We start from the raw sequence: 13,656 nt of genomic DNA on the forward strand, positions 1-13,656 counted from the left end.
TATAAAACATGCACATGAACATACAGTGATGCAAGATTTTAGAATTTATTTCACAATGGATATTTCATATGTTGTAGAAAAACACAAAGCTCCTTTATTTGTAGTATGCCATTTTTTGTAAAAATTGGGTTTAACACATTACCTGCTTTTGTGTAATGGAAGAAGCTTTTAATTTAGAACATTTAATTTGAAGTTTGATGTATGTCTGTCTGTATTCTAGGCTTAATGAGGGTCCATCCGCCCTTTCGGGTACTGAGAGTACAGACCCCTGAAATTTGATGTATTTAATCATATCATATCTATAGTGTAGAGCCTGGTTGACTCAATATTGATGGCAAAGGCTATAATCATGTTTGGTTCCAGCATTTTATGGCATTAATGCTGAATCCATGCTAAATATGAACAATTTGCAAGATCAATACATGCTTATTATTTACATCTACAAATGAAACAATCACATACATGTATATACCATCGTATTCTTTTATTCTTTTACTGGCTGCTCTAAGAAGATTACTTTTACCATGGTAACACTGAGTAAAAAATAATCAGTTTTGTCAATAACTGGTCATTGGTTAGGTTTTTGTAAATAGGAATAATTGCTTATTACAAGATTGCTTTAAAGTAAAATACATTAAATATTGTTTGTTTAGTTAGGTTTCAAGTTGTTCTAAAACAGATAAAAATATGGCACCTTTGAAGTCTTCAGTTGGTAAATGGAGCACCTTAGGCTCCTCTCATGTATACTATATTAGGAGATGACCAGAGCCCAGTGCATTCTACTCTTGAACCTATAGAGAGCGGGGTCCCTATGAATCTACTTTGCCCGTTATTTCAGATTCTTGCCAGACCCCTTTCCTTGTACAGTCAGAGATCTTCTGCAAGTCAGCAGGATGGCTTCTTTGCATGAAAAATTGTATTGTTCTTTACAGATACTATTTGATGGATTTAGGCGTAACATTATTCTTGTCATGCGTTGACTCTAGAACTAGTCATTGCTACCTTGAGCATATCAACAGCAGGTTATACCCATGCAACCAGTATAGGTCAAGGTCAGCAATGCCATCTGATCATAGACTGCACTGTTTGCTTTTCAGTCAGTATGTATTTTGAAATTTTCCCTATAAATGCTATTGGATTGGCCAAGATTGAAAGATAGACAAGTCCATTTAAGGTACTTAGCATTGTAAGGGTTAAATCGTGCAGGGTACAGTATAGAGCCAAGGCACTGTGCTAAGTCTCAAGGGGTAGTCAAATACACTGATGCAAAGTTTCTGGGAGATATAGTTGTAGCCCTCATTAAATTTTGTAATTCGTTTTTTTCCCTCAAACTATGGTTACTTAATGATTAATGTAAATAAATATATGTGATCTTCAATCAAGGAAACAATTGGAATGTTTTTTGCTTATTACAATAGATCAATCATTTGAAACACCAGTTTGACATGTATTGTATTGTATAGGAATAATTTGTTTCCAGTTTTACCCTACATATGAATACATCATATTAAACACATAATTGACTGCTACGAATGAGATATGTATTTCATTTTTCTCCGCCTATATTCATATATCATTTTACAAACACCATATTGACTAGTTTTAGAAGAGATACGTTTTTTCAGTTAATTAATATGTCATAATAATTGTTATTTACGTGCACAAAAGTTTTCCTGAATTTTCGATATACAGGGCGTCATCTCCATAACCGAAACCAGATCGTTGGCTTGATATACTAGATAATAACGTTTTATGGGCCGAATTTACCATTTTTCTTGGAAAAAAAGTAACTGTGGTCTATTTAAAGTAACGATGCAATGTAATGTTACGCTACAACTGACTGATGGGATTTTTATCGAATGACCATCTTTTCTCCATTAATAATGGCGGAACATCTTTATTGGAAGTGAGAATGATTTAGTATTACGATGCCATGAGATTTTTATTACAAAGAAATGGCAGCAGACGCAAAACAATAATAATATGATATTACTTTAAAAGGGTTTTATATACACTCTAATAAAAAAGATTTTAGGGTAATTTATTTCTTTTTAAGGCCATAATAAATCTGTTTATTTGTTTGTGATTTTACTGTGAAAAAATTGGTGTACGTTTTTTATTTGAGAAAGTGTTAAACTGCTAGAATACAAAATTAAAGAAATTTCTTTGCTTTTAGTGATATAAGGTCAATCTTTCCATACTTTTTGATAGAAATGTTAAAAAACTTTGCTCTTTGGTTGCAATTTAGATACTTATTTAATATTCTATGAAACAAAATAAAACTCATTATACCCCCAAAAACGAAGTTTGGGGGGGTATATAGGAGTCACCCGGTGGTCGGTCGGTCGGTCGGTCGGTTGGTCGGTCGGGCGGTCGGTCGGTCGGTCGGTCGGTCCAGACGTCCGTTGCATTTTCCTTGTCCGGAGCATAACTTGAAAACTAATGGTTGGAATTCAATATAACTACATACAATGGTCAAGCACATTGAGAGGAAGTGCAGTGCACAAGAACCATAACTCTATCTTGACTAATTACAGAGTTATTGCCCTTTGTTACTTTTCCTTGTCCGGGGCATAACTTGAAAACTACTGGTTGGAATTCAAAACAACTTCATACAATTGTCAAACACAATAAGGGGAAGTGCAGTGCACAAGAACCATAACTCTATCTAAAGTAATTACAGAGTTATTGCCCTTTGTTGCTTTTTCATTGCTTTTTTTTTGTCCGTTGCATTTTCCTTGTCCGGAGCATAACTTGAAGACTAATGGTTGGAATTCAATATAACTACATACAATGGTCAAGCACATTGAGAGGAAGTGCAGTGCGTAAGAAGCATAACTCTATCTTGACTAATTACAGAGTTATTGCCCTTTGTTACTTTTCCTTGTCCGTGGCATAACTTGAAAACTACTGGTTGGAATTCAAAACAACTTCATACAATTGTCAAACACAATAAGGGGAAGTGCAGTGCACAAGAACCATAACTCTATCTAAAGTAATTACAGAGTTATTGCCCTTTGTTGCTTTTCCATTACCTTCTTTTTTTTGTCTGGACCATAACTTGAAGACTAATGGTTGGAATTCAATATAACTACATGTACATACAATGGTCAAGCACATTGAGAGGAAGTGCAGTGCATCTAAAGTAATTACAGAGTTATTGCCCTTTATTACTTTTCCATTGCTTTCTTTTGTCCGGACCATAACTTGAAGACTAATTGTTGCAATTCATTATAACTTCATACAATGGTCCAGCACATTGAGAGGAAGTGCAGTGCACAAGAACCATAACTCCATTTTGACTTATTACAGAGTTACTGCCCTTTGTTTCTTTTCCAGAGCATGACTTTAAAACTACTGGTTGGAATTCAAAACAACTTCATACAATGGCCAAGCACAATAAGGGGAAGTGCAGTGCACAAGAACCATAACTCCATCTTGACTTATTACAGAGTTATTGCCCTTTGTTACTTTTCCATTGCTTTCTTTTGTCCGGACCATAACTTGAAGACTTATTGTTGGAATTCATTATAACTTCATACAATTGTCAAGCACATTGAGAGGAAGTGCAGTGCATAAGAACCATAACTCCATCTTGACTAATTACAGAGTTATTGCCCTTTGTTACTTTTCCTTGTCCAGAGCATGACTTGAAAACTACTGGTTGGAATTCAAAACAACTTCATACAATGGTCAAGCACAATAAGGGAAAGTGCAGTGCACAAGAACCATAACTCCATCTTGACTAATTACAGAGTTATTGCCCTTTTTACTTTTCCTTGTCCAGAGCATAACTTGAAAACTACTGTTTGGAATTCAGTACAACTTCATACAGTTGTCAAGGACATTAAAAGGAAGTGCAGTGCACAAGAGCCATAACTCCATTTTGACAAAATACAGAGTTACTGCCCTTTGATACTTTTCCTTGTCCGGAGCATAACTTAAAACGTACTGGTTGGAATTCAAAACAACTTCATACAATGGTCAAGCACAATAAGAGGAAGTGCAGTGCACAAGAACTATAACTCTATCTTCAGTATTTATAGAGTTATTGCCCTTTGTTCTTTTTCTTTGTCTTTCTGGACTTATTACAGAGTAATTCAATTAAACTGTATCAATGGCCAACCATTGAAAGGAAATGCAACATACATGAACCACAATTATCTTTAATTGCACACAACCATAACTCTATGTTTCAATTCTATTACAAGGTATTCTGTTACTAGTAACATCCTCATTTCCGAAGCAGACTTGTGGGGGTATTAATCACATTTAGTGATAGTTCTAGTTTATTTCTATTTTTATGACATTTGTTATATGTTCTGAATACAGCATGGCTTTAGAAAACAAGACGCCCTTCTTTTATTAGAATGGTCTCAGATGTGATCTTTTATGCAAGAAAAAATGACAAGTTGAACATGGAGAGTAAATTGGGCAAATAATATCATTTATTTGTTCACATTAACAAAATTTTATGACATAATAATAATAAATTTTGTACATGTAAAATAATCATTAGATAATAAGGCATATTTTGACACTTCCTATACAGTACAAATATTAGTGCTGAATAGCAACAACAGAATTGTGCCAACTTAAGTCCTTTCCAGATAAATATCAGATAAACAGAAAGTACTGAATTTGACCTTATTTATGTAAGCTGCAAATGGGAAAAATACCTTATTGTATATAACGGTCGCAAATTTGTTCCCGAAATAAATTCTGCCGTATATGGAAACGTTTTTGCTGTTTGTATTCTACAAGTATTTTGAGAGGTCAGTAATTGATCGAAGAGTGATTGTAGTCACGAGAGAATACAAATCTTATTATCGGGACAGTGTCGATATGTTTGTCACAGACGTTCTATCTATCTTTATCTATTCTGCTACTGTTGTCATCAATATAAAGTATGGTGCCAAATAATGACCAAAATGTTGATATATAAATAGTAGGAATTTTTATTGTTTCAAATTTCACCTTAAGAATTGATGTGTGATGCAATAAAAAAAGTCCAGTGTTTATTGTTTATTTGTGATTTAAATTAGCTAGCTACAAGTTGTGTAAATTTGTGGTGTTCTACCTTAGTTCCAACTGGTGATGCCCCCCTCCCCATGTGTAAAATTGTGGTGTTCTGCCTTAGTTCCGTCAGGTGATGCTACCCTCCCTGTGTAAGATTGGGTGTCATTTAACAAGTATAGTGATATTCCACCAAGCACTTAATTGTTAGCTCTTTGGAATATTTTTTATTATATGGAGGCTAATTTTGTTACACATAGCAGAAAATTGTTCTGGTTTGGCACATAGATAACTTAAATTTAAAGTACATGACAGAACACTAGATATTAATATTATAAGGTACCGTAGTTCCCACATACCAACTTTAAATTTGCTAATATTTGCTGTTATACCAAGCATATACTTGGTACCACTGGGCATTTGTTTTGTACCACTGGGCATTTGCTTCGTACCACTGAGTATCTGCTTGGTACCACTGATCATTTGCTTGGTACAACTGAGCATTTGCTTGGTACCACTGGGCATTTGCTTGGTACCACTGAGCTTTTTCTTGGCATCACAAGGCATCATTCTACTTGGAAGTTGGCACCAAGGTATCTCTTGGTAACAGATGTTATGCTAGAAATAGAACCTCAGGGAGCTCCAGTGGCCATCTTTGTCTTGGTATCTCATAGTTTAATCATGAAGCTTCGTTTTTTGTTTTTTTATAGAGTGGGTGCCCCTCCATGTGCATTATATTATTCCGAGCACAAACAGGCACATAGCTATGTCATAAGAATTTATGAAATATTGTGTGTACTTTATGAACAAGGAAACAGTTATTTTTGTAATACACTTGTCTCAGACTAATTTGTATGATTGCAGACTAATAGCAATCAAAGATTTAGCCAATGGCGCCACGTTTCATTATGAATGCAGCAAAATAATCAAAGTTGCTATCTTTTTCATTTATCGTATAATGTTCTACACCAGCAGTGTCAGAAATATCACTGGTTACACACAAACAATGGCCTAAGTTATGACAACTTTTACAGTCGGTCATTTACTTAGAACATTTTTTTTTCTGGCAAAATAAAGAGTAATTATATACCTCAGCCAAGACAAACTATATTTTTTTGCTTCCCTCTATCTAATAAACTTGTCTGATATTATATGGATTACTATTTAGAGCCGTGTATACGATATATATTTGGTGTCATAGTCGGACCGTTGCCACAGACAAAATGACATCCAGTTACATAGGTCATAGTAAAATAGAAGACCTAAATGTGGATTACAGAAGATTATTATAGCCCTATATATAAATGATAAGTTTGTGATAGATATCATTTTTCGGTCTAGTCTACCCTCGGAATGTTGTGCCTTAATGGGCAATAAAACAGCCAATAACTGTTGCTTCTAATAGAAATGAGACTGTCCTTGGTAAGAAAATAATGTGTCATTTTATATTCTAGGTCATTGAGTCATTCTTTTAGCAATATATCACTGAAATGCACCTTTGCAAGAAGTATTTATAAATTCTGTTTAAGAAAGACATTTGGAAAGGGTAATACAACAAACTTGCAAGGAAAATTGTAAGAAGTAATACATGTATTTTCAAGTGTTGCTTTGAACAGATTTTCCATCTCTATAACAGATGCATTAAGAGCTTTAATTAGATCATCAATTTTGTATGTAAAAAGCACAATGGTTATAGTAACAGGCAACAACTGGCTGGCAATTAAAAAGAACATAAATAAGAAATGATAGTACCAAGCACTGCTTACATCTGATTTACTCACTCTATAATTGTTGCATTTAGACTATATTACTGTTGTTTTGAAGTTTGTATCACCCGAGGTAAGCCAAAATAATCTTTCCTGTTCCAGCGCCATACCTAAAGTGTGTTGGTGGGCTTTTAAACCAAACAAACAAACTTTATTAGATCTGTTTTTGTTTTTTTGTAAGTACAATGCACAATGATTATAGTTTAAGACAACAAGTCTCCTTGCCCTGACTGCTATTGTTACAAATCCAGCTCATTTTGGGAAGTATTTCAGCTGCATTGGTTTTGCTAATTAAGGCACCCTCTCATACCTAAAGTCTAAATGTACAAAAGGGTGAATTTTCAACGAAAAAAAACCCCCACATGACCATCAATTAATCCTTGACATAAAAAGCAAGTGAAAAGAATAAGTGTGCTACAGCCGCATTAATACAATGCAGCAAAATATTTGACAAATTCATCTTAAAGAGAATATTGTAACTGGCTCTGGTTTCAGGAATGTTGTAAAACTTGGATCAAAACCAAAGACATTTTAAGCACATTTTATTGACTGATAATTCATTTTCATTCCAGAAAAAGGACAAAAACAACAAACTTTTCCTGGTGGATGTCTAGAAATGTGAATAATTATGATACAGCATTTTACACCTGAACTGAGGTCACAGACATTTTGACATTCTCATGTTGAATGTCACCATAATATGTGATACCCACAATATCAACATTAAAGATGAATGATATTGTCTATGTAATCTATCTATTCTTTAGACTATTCCCCTTCACTTTGAGGTTATTTATATTCACTTCGGGTCATTTCTATTCACTTTGGCTCTTTTCTTTTCACTTTGGCTCATTTCTGTACCGTTTCGCTAATTTCTTATCAAGTTAAATTTTTGTTACTGACATTTCAAAACAGTATGTTTTTCCATGTCATGTTTTTTTGTCTTTCTTTTTGCTATATTTCTGTTCCACTCTGGCAGCTGTCAAAAAATTCTCCAGGGTAATTTGGATAGTTCAAGAATGTAGCAGACTTGGCCTAATCAATTACCCTACTGAGTCAGTGAATTTTGTTTGTAAAGTCTTAGTTGTTTCAATAGATGACATTTTTTTTAAAGAATTGGGGCCAGGGGTGGGGGGTATGTATTATATATGGAAGTGGAAATGTTTCTGAGTTAAGTAATATCAGGTTAAACGGTTACTTGTAATTCACTGGCCAGGTTGTAAGAGACCTAATGCTCCTTTCTTTACTGTTTTAACGGCATGAATCAGCAGTTCTGTAAAACCAATCAGATATATTATGGTAATTATTAATTAAAATGCCATGTTTGTTATTAGAACCAACAGTAGTGAGGTAAATGTGATTTGATGTCCCAGTGACACTGTAACTTTGTCCCCTTTTTGTTCTATGACTGTTGCGTCACATGCGTATCATGATATTTTTTCCTTAAGTTTTCATTTTCTCTTTAATGTCTTTAATTGTCTTAAGAATCATTTTTTGTTTGTTACATGTCATTCTTTCATAGTGACCCATTAATTTATTCTCGCCTGTGACACGAAAGAGTGTCACATGACATTATGTCTTTCACACCAATTATGTTTTGTCATATATAGGTTATCCCCTCAATACTTGACATATTTGCCAACTGTAAATGTTTTTCTCATAATAATGTCATGTGACAATGCTTTTTCTCATAATAATGTCATGTGACAATGCTTCTATGTCACATGACAATTTAATGCAAGAACCTTGATATTCTCGCGATTTTTCCAATGTCACAAACATTTGTTCTCCTTTAACACATGACAGTATAATTCTTTATCACATGACAGTATTCCTTTGTCACAAAATAATGTTCTTTTGTCATATGACAATGTTCCACTGTAACATGACAATGTTCTTTTGTCAATTCACATTTTTCCAGTGTCACATGACAATCATGCTTTGTCACATGAAGACTTATCACCTGGTTCTATATCATATTCCTTGAAAATAGCCCATTACTTCTGCAAATTGATAAAATATCTGCATATATCATATTTAATTGATGAATTATGATATGACAATTGAATTTTGATGAGTGAATAATGGCTTAGAACTGGCTTATCTATCTTCAGCAAGGTGATATAGCATCATTCAGTATTTGATCTCTCAATCATGTGATTATCATTTGTTATATGCAAATACACACCAGTCATGTGACTTGATAATTATTCCATATAGTCCAGCCATTATCTGTCTTTTGAACTTTTGACCATATAGTATGCTGTCGAGGCTAGGCTGCATCTAGTATATCACAGAATATTTCATTTACACATTGTTTAAATAGAGGAAAACAAGGATAAAAATAATAAATTAGACATATCACATGTTATCTGTTTGATTGATTGACCTGCCGTGTTTTATCACCATGTATACCATGCTTTGCTGTGTTTTTCCAGGATAAATTGAGGATGTTTTATTGTCAGGAACACCTCTAGGAGGCGCTGTTATAAGTGCCCTATCTATAAGTTATTAATGGTCTTGTGGAAAGCGAAATGTAAGACAGGCCTTTGCTGCTGATTGAAACATGGTGAACAGTGCTCCTATTTTGTTAATTGATGCAAAGCTTTTAGGTGATTGAGATCAAACATGAGTATGGTATGGTACCTGGTTTTAGGCAAAAATGAATATAGGAACCGGTTAATCTGCAGAGAAGATCAGTTTTATATATAAAACTAATGTTTAATCATTTTTATGGACATTTGTGTTCATTTGAAAGTTAAAAAATTTAAAAGTTCATTCCAATAAGACTTGATATTATAAACCTAACATTCAAAGATGTATTGAATGGTTTAGTTAATTTAAGATAACCTACTAATACTAACGTCAGTTTGGGGACTAAATTTTTAGGAAGGTTAGTCAATGTTCTGTTTTGAGTTTGGTTAGGTTTTCAAGTCACTGAGACTCTCAAAGTTACATTAATATACCGCATGTGCCACTCTTTGTATTATTACCTGAGTAGAACAACTGATATCATGTTAGCTTGCTGAATGCTTTCATCAGAAGTCCTTTACAGGATTTGAACCCACTGAAGTTTAGGCAAACAATTCAAATTCTGTGACTTAAACCACTAGGCCGTTGTGGCCCCTGTTTTGAGTTTGAAGATTCAATTACTTTCTGTAATAAATGTAATGATGCTGTTGCTATAAATAAAAACTTCATTGTTTTATTGATATCATTCTTATCGTTCTATGGCCATCATGACTAGGCTATCATATACACTTTCGGCTAATGCTGAAATAAAAAAGTGACTCAAAGAAATAAAAAAAAACCTGAGCGTTGTTAATAATTAATAGAGATTGACCGTCTGCTGTCAGGTTTGTTCTGTTATTCAGATTAAATGAAGAAAACATTTCAGTAACTAGCTGCTATAATGACTTTGTCTATGGCACCAATACGGAACCAGACCAGCCTGTATGTCTGTGCAGTTTGATAATTCTGACTCGATACTGTTGCCTGTGCTTTGATACTAAAAATTGACTAAAATTAATTTTAATTAAAAGTCCAAAGTTCAAGGCAGTTGAAGTCCATCAAACAGATTTAGTGGTGTATGTTTTAAACACTCATATTTAGTGTCATTCCTGCAATGAAATATGCCTCTGTTTCAAAAGTTGCCATAACTTTCGCTCCAGAGAAGCAGGTATATTTAATTAAAAGGAAAATTGTTCTCCTCACGAAGTTCGTCGTTAAATGTAGCGTTTTTTGGGGCTTACCTTCAGGGAAGAACGAAACTGATCATGATAGGAATTGAATTGAGGTCTTGCATGCTACAGTATATTAACACTTTATTACATTAATTATGCATCAATTCGGCCATGTAAAATACAAACCGTAATTAAAACAAGAGTGCTTGCCATAACTTTCAGGCTATTTCTGTGTAACCAGACTGACGGGACAAATGTCGTGTTTTGTTTGAATGTCATAATATCTTATAATAATAGTAAATAGTCTCACAAAGTTTTGCTTAGGGACATACTTTTACAATTATGTTGTGTTTTTAATCTATCTTTGTTCATGGTTAATGGCTTCTTATCAAAATAACGGTGAAATGATGTCAGTAAAAATGCTGAGATTATATATATATAGTGGGTTGCTTTGGTGAAGCCACCTGACCATGACCATTTAAGATGTGATGCCAAGGATTCTGTCAGTTTTACCATTTTTCTATTACATTTTAAACAATTAAGATCACAAGATTTTGCATTTTTGATTTTTAATGGGTGTCCGTGGCCGAGTCATTTTGGACATTGACACTAAACCACTTGCATCATACTGATGTGGGTTCAAATTCCATCAGGGTTTGGATTCTTTCATGGGAGGAAGTTTTTCAGCTATTTGGTGGAGACTCTTTGCCTACACAAAACTAGCGCTTCTTTAAAAATATTTTTTATATTGACAAAAACAAAACTTGTTTCACATGACAAAAATTTAAATTTAGCTTTGAAAATTGAAGCAATCTTATTACGCATAAATTTTTTAACCTTTAACTAGTTGCACTGATTTATTCTGTGCATTAGAGTAATGCATTTCCTGCGGGGCAATAATGGCCGTCTCCTTAAACTACTGGAATAATTATTCTATCAATATCTGGCTATGTTCTTTTCTGGAGGTTTTATGTGACTTGAAAGTCATCTTAATGCCATGGGCTCCCTCGGGTAAACCCATTTATCTATCTTGTTTGAAAAGGAAGATTATGTTACAATGGGTACATGAAGAAAATGAGGTTGTTATAAAGTTATTCAATGAACAATAAAAAATATGGCCCTATATGCTAATAAAATGGATTGTTAAAATTCCAGTAAATTGAAACCCTTGCCGTTTATTTAGGATTCTTAAAATTTCAATGAATTGAACTGCATGCCATTTATTGAAACTATCATTGATATTAATTATATTTACTGTTTATAAGATATATTTTTTTTACTCATCATAATTATACTAACATGATAGTGGCTTAAATTATGTTGTAAAAACTGCCAAAGATATAAAAAAGACTGCCCCAATCTTTTTATCAAGAACTCACAAATAGAAATTCCTATTGGTCACATGAGTTATTAATTATTTATATGTAACAATATAATACACTGAAAACAATGACAAAATTTTAAAAGAAATAATGACTTTTTTTCAGTCACGTTCATGCATTTGCTTTTAGTATATGCTATTTATAACTTGCTCATTATGTTAGAAACTATGTGTGTGTGAAATAAGGTCACAATTGCGGCAATATGAAAAATAAACGGCCAGCAATTATTAGTGATTGAACACTTCTCCCACATGCAATGTCACATGTGAGACCGTATGTTGCTTGGAAAGCGTAATTGCTTATGACATTTGTTTCCACGGAAACAAGTCATCTTTTTCTGATCTCTGCTACATTCTATGAAAGCAAGAAAAATAACACATCATAGGGGAATATGTTTTCAACTGCAACTGTGTCATAAATGTGAAGAAGAAAAAACAACGCGTATCGTGTAAAATTCTTATAAGGACTAGTCCAGTACTGAACATTATCTTCTTTTTTTAGACCAATCAAAATGATAAGCCACAAGGGTAGAGCCTCTTCATGCTGCCTTGTTGCTTTACCATGGACATAAGCTATTCACTTCTGGTTCTAAAAATAGCAATATCTATTGAAGCCTTATTTATGATATAAGCTTCGCTCACTGAAAAAGGGTCAAAGTCACTCATATTTGTTGAATTGATAAGTGTATAGGCAAATTAACGAAACAAACAATGATTTACTAAAATTGCTCTGAGAAAAATATATATAACCTCAAGGTAACATGCTACTGTAAATTATAGTATAATATTTTAGATGAATTTAAAGACACTCTTAAAAACTGTTCTTCCCTATTAAATGTTATAATTTTTTAATAAATTTCTGAATTTTTTTAGCAAATCTCCTTTTATGATCTTCTAAACAAGAATTGTGATATAGCAATAAAATTTTGGTACTTTTAATAAAATGTAAGTTTTCATAAAAATTTAAGAGATGCTCAGACTATTTTATGTAATTTTCCTCAGTTCTAAAATCTACAAATTGTTGTCATAGCAATAAATAATTGTATTATGTTTAAACTGTTTTTCTTTTAAAGTATCATTACAAACTGTCTGATAGGGGTAAAGGGATGAATCTTAAATGAAATTAATGAAATAGTATGTCTTTATATTGTGTTATTGTTCAAATATTATGATTCATGATTGTAAATTGTACAACACTGAAATTATTTCCCCTTAGTTACATAATTATTAAGTGATCATCAAATTGTCTCCCTTTGATGCACGTGTTTTATGTTTTATTCCCTGTACATAATTTTGAATTATTTTGTTCCTATGTAAATTATGGTCGGCATTAATTTTATTCATACAAAATTTATGTTTTATATCCCATTGTGATTATAAAGATAACTGCTGCTTCCAAACTAGGAATTTATGTTTAATTCCAAAAACATCTCACTGCAAATTAAACTGAATTAATATTGTTGTCTCTTTGAGATTTAAAGCTTCCTTCCAGACCTTATTTACGACTTTAATTTCCATTGCACAAAAATTTGTTAAAAATTTTAATGTCTTTACGTATGTATCAAAAGATATTAAGTGTATTGAATTACGGAAACATTCTTAGAACAATTTATGTGTTTTTAAAACATGCTATTCTTTTACTAAACCCTTTCTGCCGCCTATGGTTGAAATTAATCTTCAGTCTTGTTTAAACTTACCCTCGGGAATGATAAATTTCACGTCCCCCTGAGGATCTAAGTCTTGTCCAATCATTCTCCTGTCTTTTCTTTTAAGCTTTTATAAATTACTTATTCGGAAGAAATTGGATATA

At 33.1% G+C, this 13,656-nt stretch overlaps 1 long non-coding RNA gene across 1 annotated transcript in view; it reads left to right on the forward strand.

Moving 5' to 3' along the window:
* LOC132741619 (uncharacterized) overlaps positions 1 to 13,656 on the forward strand; it is a 76,903-nt gene that overhangs the window by 54,459 nt on the left and 8,788 nt on the right. The gene's annotated exons all lie outside the window — the stretch shown is intronic.

Source organism: Ruditapes philippinarum, unplaced genomic scaffold, assembly GCF_026571515.1.
Source record: "Ruditapes philippinarum isolate M1 unplaced genomic scaffold, ASM2657151v2 ctg882_1_1_1_1, whole genome shotgun sequence".
NCBI classification, from domain to species: Eukaryota; Metazoa; Mollusca; class Bivalvia; order Venerida; family Veneridae; genus Ruditapes; species Ruditapes philippinarum.